The sequence below is a fragment of the Phascolarctos cinereus genome, unplaced genomic scaffold, assembly GCF_003287225.1.
Source record: "Phascolarctos cinereus isolate Bilbo 61053 unplaced genomic scaffold, phaCin_HiC Scaffold_3;HRSCAF=262, whole genome shotgun sequence".
NCBI lineage: Eukaryota > Metazoa > Chordata > Mammalia > Diprotodontia > Phascolarctidae > Phascolarctos > Phascolarctos cinereus.
Window position 1 is genome coordinate 182,105,886 of NW_027555736.1, and position 18,650 is coordinate 182,124,535.

General features: G+C 38.8%; 1 protein-coding gene and 1 pseudogene across 1 annotated transcript in view; both read left to right on the forward strand.

Annotated features, from left to right (window-relative positions):
- The window catches only part of SPRED1 (sprouty related EVH1 domain containing 1), a 137,874-nt gene that overhangs the window by 80,057 nt on the left and 39,167 nt on the right, over positions 1 to 18,650 (forward strand). The window lies entirely within an intron of this gene.
- LOC110211606 (histone-binding protein RBBP4 pseudogene) lies at positions 8,867 to 10,231 on the forward strand (annotated as a pseudogene).

Here is an 18,650-nt window from a genome sequence, read left to right on the forward strand (position 1 = left end):
GTAGCTACTGCTAGGGTGATGGCCTAGGAAAGAACTGAGAGGTTGAGGGATTGGAGATCATGGTGAAAATGAAGTATAGGACTCAGGATTGCAAGGCAGAGAAAGAGCAATGGAATAACACAGATTGTGGTCGGAGAAGGAAATTTCAGGGTTCATTAATATCGAAATTGTGCATCTGTGCTTGTGATGGCAAGATCAAGTGTGTGACCATTTTTGTGTATAGCTGAGGTGTGGTGGACTAGGTCATATGAAATGAGCAAATTGAGGGACTATGAGGATTAAAGTATCTGCAGGAGTATCAATATGTACATTAAAGGCCCCTAATACGGGGGCAAGAGTTGGAGAGGAGAGAAAGAATGTGAGCCAGGCACCAAACTCGCTAAAGAAAGAAGTAGGAGTGTCCTGGAGGTCTGTAGGCAACAGCTACCAGAATTACAAGGATTAAGTGAAACTCAAAGAAGGAGAGGTTATTGAGTGATGGGGTGGTAGTAATGAGAACTTGGTTGGAAGTGACAGTGGGGATCAGGGAGTATGCCAACTCCCCTATCTCTACCATTGAGTTGGGGACAAGGAGTGAAAGTGCAGCCAGTGCTACGAAAGTGACCAAAGAGGCCATGCATCAGAGGGGAGCCAAAAGATGGAAGTCATGGGAAAGGAAGAGATGTAACAGGAAAGCACTTTTTTAAACCTATAGAGATGCAATCCAGAGAGCACAGTGAGGATTGGGCTTTAGAATGGATTATTGGTTATGAGGTGTGGGAGTGGGGAAGGGGTTTGGGCGCAGGGATTGTCTTATTTTTTGTCTCTTTATCTCCAGTGCCTAGTATAATACCTGACAGCTAGAGGTTCAGAAACACTGGGGTGATTTTTGAAAATCAGGACTTTTGCCTTGCAATCCTTTTATACCACTCCTCTTTTCCACAGTTTTTCAGATGTTCTGACAGTGGCTTAAGTAATCACACCTTCACTTCTTTGAGTACTGCAGGATATAGTTCATCTAGGCCAGGCAGCTTAAATTCATTAAGGGCAACCTCTTACATGTTTTCACTATCCCTTTATCTGTTGTTGATATTGACTGCTTATTAACCATTTTTATTTTGTAGTTTCCAATACTAAGCTCATTGTTCTTTGCAGAGAAAACGGAAGCAAAATAATTGAGCAGCTCTGCCTTGCCTAAATTGTATTCTGGATCAGATTTTCACTAAAGGGGAGGAACTGATAGGGTTGGAGGAGGGAGAAATCTGTGTACGATGGGAAATAATTTTAATGAGTAAGAAAAATGGAATTTGTTTGGCTAAAGAAAATAAAGTAGATAAACAGAAAGCTCACTAACAAACTTTAAATTTAAAATAGAAAATTTCCAGAAGAACTTTTTTTTTCTAATTGGGACAGCAAGAATCAAAAAGGGATAGAATGACAATAGGAAGATGACAACAAAGGAATGTATTCTGAGAAGCCTGGGAAGACAATGTGAAGTGAAAATGAAGTGAGCATTACCAAATAAACAACTCAATACAATGACAACATCATTGTAAAGGAAGACAACTTTGAAAAACTTAAGACCACTGACCAATCAGGACTTCAGAGGAACTGGTAATGAAATGCACATTTTCAGACATGATCAATGTGTGGATTTGTTTTGCTTGATGGCTTTTTTATTCAAATTGAGGGTTTTGTTTTTGAGGAAAAGAAATTTGATGTCAGGGAGTAGGGATGGAGACTATTGATGCCCTCCCGAAAGAAAGTGATTGGGGTATTTTTAAAAAGCACAGACAACCGAAAGTTGTTTAAAAGAAGATACAGGCAAGCAAGGCAGATTTCAAACAGATTTCATGTTATGTCCTTTTGGAAAAAGCCATACCCAACAGAGATTTGAGCCTTTTCTATTGTTCTGTGTAGTTGAACACATTCATGTTTGTTGATGTTAAATTAAAAGTAACAAAAGTCAAAGCTGACTATGAGGAAACAGTCCTCAGGTGAGGTAAAAGGATAGAGCGTTCCAGGCATGGGGGCCAGCATATTCAAGGGGAGTGGGAATAAGCATTTATTGAGACTTATTATATGGCAGCCACTGTGCTAAGTGCTTTTACAAATCTCACCTGATTCTCACAACAACCCTGTGTGGTAGTTGCCATTATCTCCATTTCACAGATGAGAAAACTGAGGCAAACAGAGGTTAAGTCACTTGCCCAGAATTACACACCTAGTAACCTAGGAAGTGTCTGAGGCTGAATTTGAACTCAAGTCTCTCAGTGGTATGTCATGTGTGAGGAATAGCAAAAAGGCCAGTACAGCTCAGCCATAGAGTGTGGGAAAATGAGTAATAATACAAACTGGTAATTTTGGGAGGAAGTGTGTGTCTAGTGGGAAAAATATATTAATCTTGAGATGCTGGTGGAAATTTCAGGTAGTGTTCAGAAGAGAAATTAGCAATGAGTATATAGATAATTGTATGACTAAACTCTTGAGAGCAGATGAAGTCCATTAAGGGAGAGGACAGGAAAGGGTAGAACCTTGGAAGACATACATTTTTAGTGGGAGAGGGATAACAATCCGGCACTGAAGACTGAAGAATGGTCAGGTAAATGGGAGAACCTTAAGAGAGCAATGTCATAGAAGTCCAGAGAAGAGATTATACAGAAGAAGTGGGGTGATGAACAGTGTAAAAAGCAAAGAAGACGAAAAGGTTAATACTGATAAAAAGTCATCAGATTTAGCATTTAGAAGATTATTAGTGTCCTCTTTGAGAGAAAAGTTTCACAGGAGTCTTGGGGTCAGAAGCCGCATTGCTTAGGGTTTGACAGATGAGTCAAGATATAAGATAGAGTCATTTAATGTACATGACATTATCTGGTTGCTTGGCTGTGAAATGGAAAATTGATAGAGGATGGTGCTTGAAAGAATGACAGGTTCCAGTGAGAATTTTTTTAAGGGTGGAGTAGACTTGTAAGATAAATGTCTGAGGGAAAAACCAGTAGATGAGAGGTGAAATATCAGGTGGGTGGGATGAGGTTAGGATGGGAATGATAGAGGAGTCAAATTCCCTAAGGAAATTATAAGGAATAGAACGATAATCTTTACCCTAAAGGAACCATCTAATGGGAGGGGGGTGTAAAATATATGCAGAAATAATAGAAATGCAAGTTGAAATGTGGTAAGTGCAGAGGAGATATCATTCATTCAACAAGTATAACAAGGCCGGGTAGTATACTAGGCATTGGGGATGTAGAAACAAAAATGTGACAATCTTTGCTCTCAAGGATCTTAAATTATTTCAAAAGAGATGATATGTATAATTCTGTGAAGATTGTATACAAAGTAAACAGTAGAATTTTGGTGAGGAATTGGAGTGGGATCTGGGAAACCTCATGTATGAGATGCAATATGAGCTGAGCTCTGATGGGCACTTGGTATTCTAAGAGGTGGCGGTAGCGGGAGCGGGGGGGGGGGGGAGAGGAACAGCACGTGGAAAGGCATGATGATAATCCAGATAATGGTGGTTATGTCATGGGGAGGCCGAAAGATCAGTGTGGCTGAACTGTAAATTGTAGGAAAACTAGTAATAATAGAATAATACTGGAAAGATAAATATTTGATCCTAGTGGTAAAAGGACCCACTGGAATTTACTGAGCAGGAGAGTGTCATGGTCAGACTTTTGCTATAGGAAGATTCCTTTGGCAGCTATAGGGAAGAAGATTGGAGAGGAGAGACTTGAGGCAGGGAGAGCAGTTCAGGGAGAGCAGTTCGTAGTCTAACTCAGTCCAGCTGAATGGCAGTGAGATCTTCAACTCGGATAGTGGCTGTGTCAGTGGAGAGAAATGATCATATAGGAGAGATGCAAGACCATATAGAGCCAGAGTCAAGACTTTGCAATTGATTGTTTATATGAGGTGAAGGGTTGAGGATGATTGAGGTTTTGAAGATGGTGGTGACTTCATCCTTTTGAAAGATTCAGAGTTCTGTGAGAAATTTCAAGGAATTGAACAAAGGAAAGTGAAAAAAAGGAAAGATCACTTCAGCTGAGGCATTGAGGGAAGATTTTATGAAGGAGATGATTTAAAAAAACAGTCACTGAATGTACCATACCTATTATGTATGTATGAAGTATAATCAGTTGATTGGTTTATATTCTTATTTTTAAAAAATTATAAATATGTGTGTGTGTATTAGCACTCATTGCAGACCATAAGGTAAGATCATGAAACATAAAAGGAAGAGAAAGCAAATTTGTTAATTACTGTGACTGACAATGAAATAAAAGTATCCAATCTTGTTTTGGTTACCAAACCCTAAATATAGAAGTAATGCAAATGTGATAATAGCTGTCTCCAATTTGGTGTTTACTTCTAATTGTCATGATGTGCCATACCATGTGTGTTATACTATTTTAAAAACATAGTACATTGGCTTTGTTAAATTACAAAGGCTAAAAACTACAAGCAAGAAGAACAAATTCTAAAATAAAATTCAGCGTTTTAAGGGGAAATGTCTCATATAAACCAAGAGGAAAGTAGAAATTGTTGGAAATTTTATCTTACATGACGAGCTGTTATATCCAGTATTCTCAGTTACAAAATATTTAGTAATAGCATAATGTAACACCTTATTAAATAAGTTGTAATAGTAGAATAAAATTAACCTAAATTTTTACCTATGACAAAACTGTTGTAGAATTTTTTAAAGCATTTCAAAATGTTTTGTGGCAGTGGGGTCCACTGTGGTTTTGTTTAAAGAGAAAGGGCCCCACCACAGCAAAAAGTTTTGAGAATGACTCAAAACTGGACTACATGCCAAATCCAAGCTACAGTACTTTATTTTCTTTTTTTGTTTGTTTGGTTTTTTTTGGCTAGGCAGTGGGGTTGAGTGACTTGCCCAAGGTCACACAGCTAGTAAGTGTTATGTGTCTAAGGTTGGATTTGAACTCAGGTCTTCCTGAATCCAGGGCCGGTGTTCTGTCCACTGTGCCACCTAGCTGCCCCTACAGTACTTTATTTTCAAAGTTTATATATGTAATTCTTGTCTTCCCAATTAGAATGCCAGATCCTTGGAATTAGAGATTGTTTAATTCATTTTATTTGGACACCCAGTGCCTGGCACAGTGCCTAAAACACAGTAGGCACCTAGTAAATGGTTCTTTGAGTGAAAGCTCTTCCTAATCTTACTCACCTTATACTCATTTTAGACCAATCACCTAACTCTCCTCTGCTTGGACCAATGCTTATTGCATAATTTGGGCCTATTGCCAGATTGTTTGAGCACCATCTTAGCTAAGTTCAGAAAGGTACATCCCAGAGGATTGGACACCAGCTGATAGAATAACTTGTGAATGAGTTTTGTTCTGTGTTCATGGATACACTGTATCTTCACTTATAACATTGAAATCTATTGAAATAATAAAAATGACATTAATATACAGCAAATATTGGAGAATAGAAACATTTTGAGTGCTGTTTGAAAGTGAAGTTTTTCATTAAAAGAAGCAATGATTTGCTAACAAGTAAATATTTTATAGCAAATGTCTATGGCAAACTTCACTGTTTCTTAGCTGGTGCCACTTGTTGTAACTATATGTAATTATATTCTCTCTAAGCTGGTGGCTAGAATAAAGTACATAGTAGTTTTAAAAATATCTATATTGTATATATTTATCCTAAAACAACTGGTTGGTTTGTTTTGAATAAGACAAAAATGTACTCATTTTTAGTTTAGTCTGTTTTAAAATATTTCTGGTAAACAATATAACAGTTTGGTGATGGGAGTTTTGCTCTATTGCTCCCAAAATATCTTGGGAGGTTTGAACTATTAAGTGACCACAGCTTTCCCCCCTCTCCTTTTCTTTTGGTCCTATAAAATTTTCATCTGTGGAGTGAGCAATTTCTAAAAATGTATATTTTTCAGAAGAACAAAAGTTATATTTAAAGGATTAAGCTTAACTTTTGTTTTTAACTACCAGTAGCTTTCACATGTAAAAGAGAATAAGAATCTGATGTTTGCTTGCTACGTGTTATACCAAAAAGATTACTGGAAATTCTACTGTTATGTGTATATCCCAGAAATGTCAAAGACTAGACCCTATATATGCCAAAATGTTTCTAGCATCGCTTTTTCTAGCAAGAGGGGTGGGGAGAAGAGTGAGCACTCATGGGGAATGACTAAACAAACATTGCTTATGTTAATGAAACTATATTATCATACCACAAAAATTATTAATAAGTTCATAGAAACATGGGAAGAGTTGAATGAAGTAATGTAAAGTGAAGAAAGCAGTACCAGGAGATTGATTTCATGATGATTACATTAACAGCAACAAAAAATAACACCAAAAGAAAACTGAACTCAGATTAATCATAATGACCAATCTTGGCTTTTAATCTGTTCACCAGACACTGCTCTGTCTTTCTCTAACCCAGAGAACAGATAATGAGTAATTTCCCCCTTTCAATGGAGAGTTCAGTGGGGATGTTGGGATGCTAACAGAGGTACGGGCAGTTCTGCTTTCCTGTCGTCCAATGTTGATAAAAGTGGGAGGTCCACAAGTGTTGTATATTGCACATATTTGCAGACTTTTTCAAGGTATTGGTCACTTATGGTGATTTCTCCTCCTGCTTTTTTTGGTTTTGTTTTTGTTTTGTCTTGTAGCAATACTGTTTGTTATATGGGATGGTTCTCCATGGATGTTGGGGAGTACCATAGTTTGGTGATTGTTTAAAAAAAAAGATAAAAACAAGCATATCATCAAATGTAAACTCCCTGCACATAAGCACATAGTCTGTATCACATTGTTTCTCTTACTTATCCTGGAAGTGCTAAAAATCAAATAAAAAATCATTTTTAAGCATTTATATGTGCCATATACTGTTACATACTGGGATAGAAAGAAAGGAAAAAACCAGTCCATTCAAGGAATTCCCATTATAAAAGGAGAGACAGCATGTAAATAATTAAGTAATATAAGATACAGAGAGAGTAGATGGGAGGTAATCTCAGAAGGGAAGGCAGTAGCAGGTGGGGTGGGGTATGGGGGACCAGGAAAGGTCTCCTGCAGATGATGGGACTTGAGCAAATAGCTCCATGTGTCTGTAGAATACATGGAGGAGAGTGGGAGTAAAGTGAAGCAAGACGGGAAAGAGTAGGGAAGGGCTAGTCTAAAATCGTTAAATGCCAAAGAGAGAATTTTATATTTGATTCCAGAGGTAATAGGGAGCGGTGATGTGATCAGACTTCCACTTTAGAAAATTTATTTTGGAAGCTGAGTGGAGAATGGATTGGAGTGGGATAAGACTTGAGGCGGAGACACCTATTAAGAAAGCCATTTCAGTAGCCTGGGGAAGAAGTGCTGGGGGCTTGAATGAGGATGATAGTTGTCTGAGTGGAGAGAAGGGAGGGTATGTGAAAAAGATCTTATGAATGTGGAAATGACAATATTTGACAGCAGATTGAATATGTGGAATGAGTCCAGAGTCAAGGGTAATATCAAGGTTGTACTCCTTGGTGACTTACAGAGTGGTCGTGCCCTCAGTATTAAGAGAGAGGAATTTGGAGGACAAAGATAATGAGTTCTGTTTTGGAGCTGTTGGGTTCAAGATGGCCAAGACATTGAGGTACAAAATGCAGTTGTTGTTTAGGAAAAAAGGCTAGGGTAAGATACATAAAGCTGGGAATTAATCTACTTAGAGGTTCTATGAGAGCTGATGAAATTACCAAATGAGATAATAGAGAGCAAAAAGAGAAGAGGTCCCAGGACAGAGCCTGAGGGACATGGACAGTTAGTGAATAAGGAAAAGATAAGAGGAGAACCAGGAGAAATTGATGTCATGAAAACATAGAAGAGAGTGTACTGGATGAGAGAACAAGTGTCATGAATAAGAATTGAGAAAAGGCTCTTAAATTATTTTAAGAGATCATTGATAACCTTGGAGAAAGCAGTTCAGTTGAGTGATGGTGAAAGCTTCATTGGCATCACCTGGTGGCTAATGCTGAGCGTTCTGTAGTTTATCAGGATCATGGATTTACAACTGAAAGGAAACAGTAGAGATCATCTAATTCACACCCCTCATTTTAACAGAAAAGGAGGCTGAGACCTATAAGCTTCCTCAAGGTCATGTAATAGTAGCTAACAGTTTGTATAGATTTTTGAGATTGCATAGTGCCTTACTAGGTAAAGTATGAGTCTTAAGGTCCTAACTCACATCCCTGGCATCCAATCTAGCACTCGTTCCACTGTACTTGATCTTGGATACTTTCAGCCAAATCTTTTATTCTTCCCCTTAGGAATTCCTATGCTTTATATCTCTTCTACTCTCTGCAGCTCAGCTGTCTCAAGGAACTTCTTTGACACAAGCATACACCTTTAACTTGCATTTCTTTCCTTCTCTTCCACCTCTTAGCCAAGTTTCCTGAAGAAGATGTTTTCATGTATTCATGCATTTTTCTGGCCCTAGCGCAGTTCCATTTGAGACTTTAAAACAGACCGCCAAAAAATGTAGAGGAAAACATCCTCTACATTTGTCACGGGCTGCCCGAAATCCTTTGGCGTGCCCATGTGCCCCAGGTTGTACAGTTCTGCTCTAAGATGATCATAGTCATCATTAAATATTAGTTTCAGCTGAATACTATTAGTGATATCCATATGAAAGAAAAAGAAAGTAACAAGTTTAGAAAATAAATTAGACTGTTCTGATTGGCAACTGTTGGCGGGAAGGTGCGCGACTCGGGCCACACGCAGGGGTGGCAGGAAACAATAGAGGCCGTGCCTGCTGAGCTAGCGCCCTCGGGCCCTCCCCATCCCCCAACCCTTCACCCTTACCCACCCCCTCGCGGTGCCCCAGGAGTCCTTGGCCCCTCCACTTGTCGTTCCGTCCGTCACCTTCGCCGCCCGCCATGGCTGACAAGGAAGCAGCCTTTGATGATGCTGTAGAAGAATGAGTGATCAACGAAGAGTATAAAATATGGGGAAAAAAATACTCCTTTTCTCTATGACTTAGTGATGATCCATGCCCTAGAGTGGCCCAGCCTGACTGCACAGTGGCTTCCAGATGTAACCAGACCTGAAGGGAAAGATTTCAGCATTCATTGACTTGTCCTGGGCACACACACATCAGATGAACAAAACCATCTTGTGATAGCCAGTGTGCAGCTCCCCAATGATGATGCTCAGTTTGATGACAGTGAGAAAGGAGAATTTGGAGGCTTTGGTGCTCAGTTAGTGGGAAAATTGAAGTTGAAATCAAGATTAACCATGAAGGCGAAGTGAACAGGGACCATTATATGCCCCCAAATCCTTGCATTATCGCAACAAAGACTCCATCCAGTGATGTCCTTGTTTTTGACTACACCAAGCACCCTTCAAAACCAGACCCTTCTGAAGAGTGTAACCCAGACTTGTGTCTCCGTGGACGTCAAAAGGAGGGCTATGGCCTGTCTTGGAACCCAAATCTCAGTGGACACTTGCTTAGTGCATCAGATGGTCATACCATCTGCTTGTGGGACATCAGTGCAGTTCCAAAGGAAGGTAAAGTCGTGGATGCAAAGACCATATTCACCAGACACACAGCAGTAGTTGAAGATATTTCTTGGCACCTGCTCCATGAATCTCTTTTTGGATCGGTTGCTGATGATCAGAAGCTTATGATCTGGGACACACAATCAAACAATACTTCTAAACCAAGCCACCCAGTGGATGCTCACACTGCCGAAGTAAATTGTCTGTCTTTCAATCCTTATAGTGAGTTCATTCTTGCCACAGGATCAGCTGATAAGACAGTTGCATTGTGGGTCTTAGAAATCTGAAACTGAAGTTGCATTCCTTTGAGTCACATAAGGATGAAATATTCCAGGTTCAGTGGTCTCCCCACAATGAAACTACCTTGGCTTCCAGTGGCACTGACCACAGGCTAAATGTCTGGGACTTGAGTAAAATTGGAGAAGAGCAGTCCCCTGAAGATGCAGAAGATGGGCCACCAGAATTATTGTTTATTCATGGTGCCAAGATATCAGATTTCTCCTGGAACCCCAATGAACCTTGGGTTCTTTTTTCTGTATCAGAAGACAATATCATGCAAGTCTGGCTGATGGCTGAGAACATATACAATGATGAAGACTCTGAAGGAAGAGTGGATCCAGAGGGACAGGGGTCCTAGACATGTCTGCACTGGTGCTGATTTTTAGACTCCCCTTTCTTCCCAACCTGAGATTGATAACACTGGTTTTGAGACAGACTTTTTTTGTGCAGATATTCGTGTGTAGGTACCTGTTAACCCAGAGAGTGAATGATATTCTGAACTATTTCTGACTATTCTAACTATGGCGGGGCTTGACTCAGCAGAGCCACAGGACCCATATTTAATTTTTTTTCCAAGAACTTTTTGTGAGCAAATCCAGCTCTACAATCTGATTTAGCCACAAGAAATGGACCATGAGTGTTTTATTTTTCTTTCTATGCTATGACTGCAAGTTTTTCAGGCTAATTTAAGTAAAATTAGAATGGGGTAGGATTTATATCCAAGTGAGGAGTCTGAGCCGCTGAGGTGTTAGCATTGTAAGATGTCTGAACTGTTTTCCCTTGTTTATAGAGATTTGAAGACTAAAATTGGCATGGCTAACCTTCTAGCGTACAGATCATCCCTGTTGTAGACTGGCCTACCCCTGCAGGTTTCCTCTGTAACCAGTCAGAATTTCTTATTGAAATTTTTTTTGTTTCATTTAATAGTTTGGGTTTTTTTTTTTCTTCCCTAGTGACTGTTTACTCCCTCCTTCCACTTCTTATCTGATATGGGACAAATAGCCATGTGAAATGTTGTAGCTATACCTGCAAAATATCTTTGTTCACCTCATATAGTTTTGCTCTCTAGTATATTTCTAGAGCTATGTTTTAGTATTATTTCTTACTTTCTGTGAATTTTTTTTAACTTGGGACCACCAGGTTATAAAGAAGCTGTGTTTTTACCTGACAGATATGCTACTGGTAGACTATCTGAAAACAGAACAATTTGGTAGCTGACATGTGCTTTAAAATTCTGGATGGCTTTTCTTCCTTTTTCCTTTCTTTTTTTTTTTCCAACAAACCCCACACCAACTGAATTAGTCCTTGACCACTCATTTTATACGATGGCCTTTGGGGTAACTTGTCCAACCAGCAGCCTGTTACTGTCCATGACTAACTGTAAGTGCTTATGATGGAATGAATTGTTTTTCTACATAAAAAAAAAGAAAATAAATTAGATATAACAAAGAATTAATGTTATCAACTTCTCTAGAACTCCACTTCAAAATTTCCCCCAGCCTTTACCTCTTCACTCTGCTTTTACTTAAATACTAACAATCAAATTGGGGGGTAGGGAAGAGGGAAGGAAGAAAATAGCTATTATTCAATTTTATGGTTTTTTTTAAAAATTCAAGTTAGTACCATTGCAATTGTATTACATGCATGTATATATATACATACATACATACATACATACATACATATATATATAATATATATATATATATTTTTTAAACAGCAAGTACACAGTATTGTAGGTGCCAAGCTGACCACCTTTTCTGTAGTAGCTTCTATGAGGAAAATTGGAATATAGCCTGTTTAGAACTTAAGTTTAGGGACTTAATTTATGTTGAATTCCATCTTTTCAGAAACAGAGTGCATCTTAATCACTAATGGTTTATATCAATTTTGCCCACAGAAATGCATCATGACATTTTACTATGTATAGGAAAAGAAATCCCCATTGCAGTTTGTTGGCTATAGGTTGGGGGGGGAAGGGGAGGTTGTAAGCCGGAAGTGAAAAGTGGTAAAGAATATCATTAAAAAAATTTATTTAGAAGTTCTCAATAGGAAAACTGGTTTGTGTTTATGTGCATATGTAGTTGGTGTTGGAAAATACGAATGGGCAGGCATGTAGAGATAAAAGAAGAGAGGGGAAAGCATTTATTAAATGCCTGCTAGGTGCCAGGAACTGTGCCAAGAACTCTATAGATATCATCTCATTTGCTCTTCGTAACAACCTTGATACTATTATGTTCCCTATTTGAGGTTGACAAGTTAAATGACTTGCTCAGGGTCACAAAGCTAGTAAGTATCTGAAGCTGAATTTAGTCTAAGGTCTTCCTAACTTCAGATCCAACACTGTCCACTCCACCACCTGTCTACCTCTAGGGGTAAGGTCACTCCTGATATTGTCCAATAAGAACATAGTTGTGTCATAAACTTAAAGTCTGTGCCGTGCTCCTATGTGGGCTACCCCTGAATTTATATCCCTTTTGCTTAAGAATATAAAACAATGTGTTACTGTACAATTCTCAAACTTGTTGTATCCAAAATAGAACTCATTATCTTTCCCCCGAAAGGGATTCACTAGGATTTGGTGAACAGGACCTAGCACTTTTCTTCACAACCCTGGAGAGTTAGAATGGTACCAGATCATAAAAGGTCTTGATTCCTAGAAAAAGAAGTTTGAGTTTTATTCCATGGGCAAAAGGAAATCACTGAAATGTTGGTTTTTTTTTTAATTGGTATCTTTTGCTTTTTTACAGCACTAGAATTTCTCCCACTATCTTTCCCCCAACCCCTCAGCCATATCATATTACAAATATTTTTTTAAATGAACAAAAAAACCCAGCAATCAATTAATCTGATTAGTTAATCAAATTGATGCATAAAAGCCAGAAAATAAATGTGGTGTACCACCCTGGTGGACCTCCCACCTCTGTAAAGAAGTGGACTGGGATGTTTCTTCAGTTCTCTTCTTGGAGACCATGCTTTTTCTTTGTAATTTTGCAACATTTGCCTCTTATTTTCTTTCCATTTTCAGTATTGTAAATAGTGATATATATTGTTTTCTTGACTCTGTTGATTTCATTTTATATAAGTTCATATAGATTTTTCTGTATTCCTTCTATCCTTCACGTTTTACAACATGGTTATAACCATTGCATTCGTGTAACCCAATTTGTTTAGCCATTCCCTAGTCAGTGGGCATTTACTTTGTTCCTAATTCTTTGTGATCACAAAAGGCACTACTTTAAACATTTTGGTCTGTACAAAGACTTTTTTTTTTTATGAGTGACCTCCTTAAGGCATATACATGGTAATGGAATGTCCTGGTCAGAGGATGTGGACATTTTCATCACTTTATTTGCATAATTCAAAACTACTTTTCAGAATTGTTGTACAAATTTGCAGCTTTGCCAGCAATGGGCTAGTAGTGCCAATCTAATTACAGTCCTTCCAACAATGATTTTTCCTTTTTTTCTTTTTTTGTCATCTTTGCTAGTTTATTGGGTCTTGGGTGTTTTGACTGAATTTCACTTATTATTGACTTGGAGCATTTCTTAAAGCTGGGGAAAGAGAAGATATTCTAGGAGAAAACAAACAAAGAAGATAAGGACTAAAAAAAGACCACAGAATTTGACATTTTAGGAGGTCATGGTTTGTTGTTATCCATCGAAATCAAAGAGAACTGAAATGACATCACAATATCAGGGTCAGTGTACAGTATGTCCAATTATGGCTGATCAAAACAATATAAGTTCAGAAAGCTCTGCCACAGGTCAGGCACGAATAGTCCGTATGAACGTTTGGGATGGAGATGTCTCTAAATTGTGCATCTCACATATCTTTTGAGCTATTGCAATTCTGCTTTGCTCATAGAGCACAATGTCTTCTTTGATAGGAGCATGCCATGCTGGGCGGCCCTGTGCCAGTGTCCATGTCTCATAATCAATGCCAAAGTTCTTCAGAGAGACCTTAAGAGTGTCCTTGTATCACTTCTTCTGACCTCTGTGTGTGAATGCTCAGTAAAATAGTCTTTTGGGCACACGTATGTTCGTTCAATATTTGAGCAACATTGCCAGCCAATCAGAGTTGGACTCTCTGAAGTAGAGTTTGCGTGCTTGGTGGTTCAGCTTGAAAAAGGACCTCAGTGTCCAGTGCCCTGTCTTGCCAGGTGATCTTCAGACTCTTCCTAAGACAATTCAAATGGAAGCTATTCAGTTTTCTGGCATGGCACTGGTAGGCCGTGCAGGTTTCACAGATATGCAACAGTGAGATCAACAGAACAGCTTTAGAGACCTTCAGATTGGTATTAATTGTCGTGCCAAATTTAGCACAAGCAGCAGAGAATTGATCCTTATTCTTTTGCATCTCAGCTTCAGAGGCTGCATTGAGTGCACATTCTTCTTTGGAGGCAATCCAATCCAATCCATTCTGTCCTACACAGGTTCCTGTGTGTAACATACCTGATAAGCAATCATCAATCCTGTGTTTGAAGATTTCTACTGAAGGGAATTTCAGTGATAGATTATTGGGCTAATCTTAGGATATAGTCTTCTCTCAAATTATATGACCCTAACTGCATATATTATTGGTGATTTTAGAGGAGGTTCAATTGACTGTTGAGGGACCCAAGCCAGAGTTCAGTAATATAGGTCAGGAGAAAGAGAGGATGATAATAGATAGATGAGATATGATAGAAGAGTCAAGGATTACAAAGCTCTGAGCATATATGAAGGCATATGAGAAGGAGTCAATAACAGGAGAAAAAACTGAAAACACATAAGAGAAGATATTGCAATTAGGTCCTAGAAGGGAGTAGGATCAGGGGTTTGGGTAAAAGGATTCTGGGGGGGGAAGGGGTGGGGCAGGGGCAGCCACAGCCAGGAAGGTGTGATGAGGATTAGAGGTTGGAGAAGCAGTGCTTGGGGAGCTGAGGAAGTACAAATTAGATGATCTCAAATCTTTTTTTTTTAATGTTTTTTCTTTTTCTCCCCCTCCCTCCCCAAGATAGCACGCGATCTGACATAGGTTATACATGTACATTCCTATTAAACATGTTTTCACATTAATCATGTTGTAAAGAAGAATTAGAACCAATAGGAGGAACCACAGGAAAGAAGAAATAAAACAAAACAGAAGGAAAAAAACAGCAAATAGTATGCTTCCATCTGCATTCAAACTCCATAGTTCTTTCTTTGGATGTGGATAGCATTTTCCATCATGAGACCTTTGGAGATTTCTTAGAACTTTGCATTGCTGAGAAGGGCTAAGTCTATCAATATTAGTCATCCCACAACGTGGCTGTTGCTGTATACAATATTCTCCTGGTTCTGCTCACTTCACTTAGCATTGGAGGGATGGTCTCAGTCTTAATGGAATTAGAAGCTTTTGTCTTCTGCTATAAATGTGGATTGTACACTGTTTAAGTGTAAGAAAAGAAAAGCTTTGGAAGTCGTTGGGGAATGAGATAATAATGGCTAATAGTAGTTAGCACTTCTATAGCATTTGCTATGTGCCAGGTACTGTGCTAAGCACTTTACAATTATCTCATTAGATCCTCACGACAACCCTGGGAGGTAGGTGCTATTATTATAATCTCAATTTTACTGATGAGGAAACTAAGGCAAACAGAGGTTAAGTGACTTGCCTAGGCCACACAGCTAAGTAACTGTTTGAGGTTAGATTCGAACTCAGGTCTTCTGATAAATAACTGAGGCTACATTCAAACTCAGGTCTTCTGACTCCAGGCCCAGCTCTCTATCCACTGTACCACCTAGATGATGATAATACAGAATTGTTGAGCAAACAGCAAGGGTCTGGCTCAGATAGTAATGTACTACGAATTATAGTAAATCCTAGCTTGTGGTTGGGACCCAGGGTGAGCTGTAGCTGCACAGGCAACGCGATACTGATTAAAACCCTTCCCATATTAGCATGACCAGGGGCAAAATTTTAGCCACATTTTTCAAGTGCAAACTATGGGCTGAAGGTGGTAGCAGAACTGTGTATGATTAGCAGAATGTGTTGGTTGAAGTTACAGGCCTTGGAACATCTGCGACCAAAGCCTCTAGATGCCATCTCCTTCCGTTAGAGAGCTCCTGTTGCCACCATTGACTTCAGCAATTCTTCAGTAGTATGTAACTGTCTTAGTATGTGTCTCCTTGTGTAATTTGCCATCCCTTCTACCCACAACAAATATAATTATCCCCCTGCCTGAAAGATCACTCTTTCACATGGAAGCTTCTCTAGCGTAGCACTTGGCAGGGTCTGTAAGTCACGTTGGAAAAGGGGTCCAGCCTGAGCTGTAGCTATACAGGTCGCTGCGGTACTGTCTGACTAACGTCAGTGAGACTGGAAGAGAGGATTTAGGTGAGCATAAAAAAGGTCATTGCTTGCCAGTGACTAGAGGTGAAGTGGAGCACTAACCCCTTTTCTTCCTATGTATTTAAAATCTTTGGATATTAAAAAGGAGAAAGCTTTAGAACACTTAGAAGTGAAAATAATAAGAATTCTTAACACATAATGAAGTATTATAGAAAGAAAAAGGCCAGGAAAACTGCCAAAAACAATAGTTTACAGTAAAAGTATTTATTACAGTTGAATTTTCTGTGTTGTCATGTGTAATGAATGACAGTGCAACTATGAAATCTGAAGCTCTTCTCTGATTTCACTCAAGAGGGTATCAGCAAGAGATCTATTCCCATACTCTTTCAGTCCTCCATCTGTTTAATTAAGAGACTTCACAGATTGGTTATCATTTTCTATCAACTATTTGAGCTTTCATATTGATTAAGATGGTTAATACAGCATTTGGCTTAACTATGAGGTTTGTCCCTTTAAGCACCAAAACTTGTTTGGGAAAGTCATCTGTCTAAAATATGCTTTATAGTTCTCAAACTTTAAACTTGATAACTCATTTATATTACTGTAAATACAGTGATGCCCTTAGCTCTTGTTGAGATCAGTAGGGCTTTGTCCTTACTCTTAGTAATCTTGGGTTTCTGGGCTTTGAGTTCTTATATTATTACAATTTTTCCCTCTGCCCACTGCTATTGGTATTTTCCACTTAGAGGAGCTCTCTCTCTCTTTCTAATTTGCTATTTTATCTGCTGTGAACAGAGAGAAACATAGCTAAGCTTATTTTTTAAAATATGTGAAAAGGGAAGAATAGGCTTTAAATTAGAAGTTCATCCCTGTGGCTCAGTAAAGTGAGTGAGCTTTGAAGTATCACATATGTTGGATTAAGCACTGGAGTTTGGAGGCAGGAAAGGCAGGAAAACTGGATTTCATTCCTGGTTACTGCTTACTACTAGTTGTCTAACCATGGGCAGATCATTTATTCTCTGTGAGCTTCAGTTTTGACATCTATAAAATGAAGATGATAATGCAGAGGAGGGAGAGCATTCCAGGTGTGGGAATAGCCAGAGAAAATGCCCAGAACCGAGAAATGGAGAATCTTGTTTGTGGAAAAATTAGGAGGCCAGTGTCACTAGGTTGAAGAGTACATGTTGGGGAGTAAGGTGTAAGAAGATTGGAAAGGCAGGAGGGGACGAAGTGATGAAAAGCTCTGACTGCCGGACAGAGCATTTTGTTGGCTCCTGGAGGCAACAGAAGCCGCTGGAGTCTGTTGATCCAAAAATGTCCAAAAATGAATTTATTATTCTGCACCTTAAGTCTGTCATCCCTCTGGTCACAGATGAAAAACATGCTTTATCATCAGTCCTCTGAAAAATTTGTTATTTGCATTGATCAGATTCTTAAACCTTTCACAGTTAATTTGTTCTTGCATTGTATTTTGTTCTTGTTTACATTGCTCTGCTTCTGCTAACTTCATTCTTCCCCGTTTTGCACAAGTTTTCCTAAGTTTCCCTGAAACTTCCAAACCCCTATTACAGGTAGGTACAAACTCTTCTGAAGCACTCCTTGAACACTACCCCTTTCCCATTATTCCATTTCCTTTCCCTTCCATTAGTCCTGTAATTCTTTTCTCCCTTTCTTCAGTTTTCTCTCCTTGAATCCTTCCTTCCTTTCCTCCTTTCCCTCTTCTGTCCTCACCTCTACCACCAACACCAGCATAGCAGGGTTTGGGAGGAGGGAAAAGCAGAGACAATTCTATAGATTTTCAGAGTTGGAAGAAATGCTAAAGAACATCAAGACAGAAACTTAGATGGATCTAGGATCTTATTGATATGGACACAAATTACAATTTATTCATGCTTTCTCCTGTGCCACTTTTGTTCACTTCCTCCTATGAATCCTGCGTAAGAGGTCTACCCAGTATACTGGGGGCCTTTCTCTAATTCCTCTGGCATTGTGTATTTTGTTCTTCAATTAACAAAAATCTATTTTCTCTTTATTTCACCATCCTACCCCAGGCCCATAAAGGTGTTGATTTCAGCTAGGAAAGAGTTGATATTTATTGTCTTCTGGGTTTTCTTACCCAGTTTGTTAAGATCTGTTGGAATGCAAAGCCGTTTATACCAAATACTCTTGACATAATTATACACTTCCGCCTCTCGTCTTATAGTCACCTTCCTAGAGCTGGCTCCAGCAAGTCTACATACAACTATTACATTCAACTCTAACTTGGTCAGGTTTGCTGGTCTTTGTAAACAGATGGAAATAAAATGTCTTCACTGCTACTGACTCCATAAACAATTTATAAGTTCTTTTGAATGAGGAGGTGGTGTTTAGTTACTTTGTATAATTAGCATGCTTTTAATTATAAGACTTATACACCTTAATTTTAAGTTAATGTCCAAAAATATTAGTCAAGTAGTTCCACCCTATATATTAGTCTTTAAAAGGGCCAGTTGTTATTATTTATACTCTCTGATTAGAGCTTGATGGCTGAATTAAGGTTTGATGATAGATGTG